Source organism: Vigna radiata, unplaced genomic scaffold (genome assembly GCF_000741045.1).
Source record: "Vigna radiata var. radiata cultivar VC1973A unplaced genomic scaffold, Vradiata_ver6 scaffold_7, whole genome shotgun sequence".
Taxonomy (NCBI): Eukaryota; Viridiplantae; Streptophyta; class Magnoliopsida; order Fabales; family Fabaceae; genus Vigna; species Vigna radiata.
This window is the reverse complement of record NW_014543262.1, coordinates 354921-357495: the sequence shown is the minus strand read 5'-3', so window position 1 is coordinate 357495 and position 2575 is coordinate 354921. Positions and strand designations below refer to the sequence as shown.

Here is a 2575-nt window from a genome sequence, read left to right as displayed (position 1 = left end):
TATTTAAAAGCACATTTAATCCTGCCAATTCAATTATTTCCAAGCCACTTCTTCAATCAGAACTGCACAATCATATTTCTAAACTTTAAACATCAGTTTCAACAATTCAAGCATTTGAAAAACAACTTCATTCAGCCAATTTCAGCAATGAAAACATTAAGAAATGCAAAAGTCAGTTTGAGCCTCACAGGAACAAGTGTTTGCACTCATTTTCACTCAAGTGTTTGGGGTTGTCCTGTTTCACTCACTCATGACATGTTAACTTCCATTCTTANCTTTGAAAGGACTCTAANTGAAAGTGCTCTACTCATGGTTTCATCTAGATCAAAAGGTCTTTAATGGCTTTGTAATGTAAATGGCATGAAGGGTTAGAAAACACAAGGCTTAAATGGAAATGAAGAAAATGTGAAGAAGAAGAGTAAGGAACCTAAAACTCAGTGCATTCTTTGTTTAACTTTTGGCCAATCAAATTTCTTTCTTTCTTTTTTTTTCTCTGGTTTTTACAAACTGTCAGGTCTCTCCTTTTTTTTCAATTCATTTGCTAATTTGCTCTTTTTTAGACCTGCTCTTTTTTTTTTTCACACAACCAGATTTTCTCAGCTTCTTTTTCTTTTTCTTTTTTTTTTCTGGCCTTACTTTTCTGTTGCACTCACTAAGTTCTAGTTCCTCTCCCTACTTCTCACAAATCTCTATAGGTTGATTAATGATGGGGGGTAAACAGGGTTTATAATGAATGGAAACAAAAAAAAATAGGCTATAGCTCAAAAGAAAGGTACAATGGATAAAACTGAAATGGTTAAGCTGAATGGCTATGGATGAAGAAAAAGAATTAATGCCTAAATCATTTCTAAATTCTACCAAGAGCAAGCTTATCATAGAGAATCAATGCAAAATTAGAATTAAAAGCCAAACATGCATGAAATCACACTTGAAAGACAAAAATTGGGCCTAAAATCTCTCCAGGTAAAGGAATTTGCTAAAACTGACATTTTACTCTCTTTTATGCAAAAATTGCTTCATTGGACTGAACTTANATGTAAAAATAATGCTAGAACTACTTATACTTGAATCTAAAATAGAAAACACAATTAACAATTCTAATTAAAGTAAATGAAACTAAGAAATGCATTAAATCAACAAAGAATGAATAAGAGTATGAAACAGGACCTAAAACTGTCTAACAGCATGATCTCAACAATGTACAATCTATACAAAGCTAACTAGATTCAACTAAAATTTAAAACAGCTAAGACAAAAGAATACGTAACCTAAAACGGCTCTTAAACTAAGGTTCTACCAAAGAAAACAACAAGATGAAAAGAAAAAAAGATAGCCTAAACCAAAGAAGAACAAGGAACCTAAACCAATCCTAACATGAACAATGAATGACGAAAAGGGAAAATAAATCCTAATGGACAGCTTGAAAGAGAACCTACAAAGGAAAGAAAGATTTAGAACAAAACCTAATACCTAAAGCAAATTCTAATTAAAAGCTGAAACATAACCTAACAAATGAAAAAGAAACCTAAGACAATTACTAATTGAAAGCTAAAAACAGAAACAAGAAACAATAATAGAAGAAAAAGAACCTAATGTGAATTATAATTACAGAAACAATGGAAAGAATAAAGTCNCAACAATCCTAGAAGACAACCTAAATGAATCCTACAAGAAAATCAAAATCAATNTTCATCAGTGAATCATCAAACAATGCAGCTTCATTCAGACTGANATCNAGTAACAGAAAAACCACTCAGCCAAACAGATAGGGAGTTTAAGTTTAGAATCCACCTGTACTAGCTCCTCAAAAATGCCCTCACCAAGCAGATTCATNATCCAAGCTATCATAGAAAATGCTTTGTGTAAATTTTTAAACAAATAAATAAAATTCAAACATGCCGCTAATTGAATAACAATTTACTTTGAGAACCCGAAAAATATTATCTTCGACTGAAAGAACCACAATAGTCTTGACATCAAACAAGATAGAAATCATAGTATGCATATATCAACTTCAGCTACAACATATTAAAACTCTGGGCTTCCTAACAATGCTGACCCATTAGACCTTGGCCCAAACAACACTCTTTTTACCCAGTTCAATGTATTTTCTTCATCCCTTTATCTACATAAAAGAAAGAATTTAAGAGTTTAATAAAAAAATAAAATCCTATAACTCTGAAAAACAAATTTTTACATTTAAAGAGAAAAACAAAACAACATAAAAAAAATACTATTTATTATCTAAAAACACAAAATTAATACTATTTTTACAAAACNCTAAAATTAAAGAAAAAATGCTAAACTAACCTAATTCTAGAAAATAAGAAGCTAAANTAACTTCTAAAGTAAGAAAAATATGAAAAAATGGAGAGTTATCACACCCCCCACACTTAAAAAACTACTCTTCTTGACAAGGAAAACTAAAATGAAAATAAAGACTCCATCTAAAAAGAAAAACCCAAAACAAAAACTCAAAAGAAACTGAACCTATTTACAAGCACATTCAATCCTGCCAATTCAATTAATTCCCAGCCACTTCTTCAATCAGAACTGCACAATCATATTTCTAAAC

General features: G+C 30.7%; 1 long non-coding RNA gene across 1 annotated transcript in view; it reads right to left on the bottom strand.

Moving 5' to 3' along the window:
- Positions 1 to 601: 601 nt before the first annotated feature.
- The window catches only part of LOC111241083, a 4851-nt gene continuing 2877 nt past the window's right edge, over positions 602 to 2575 (bottom strand). The window contains exon 3 of the long non-coding RNA XR_002666847.1: positions 602 to 2125. This is a non-coding gene — a long non-coding RNA (uncharacterized LOC111241083). The remainder of the gene's footprint in view (positions 2126 to 2575) is intronic.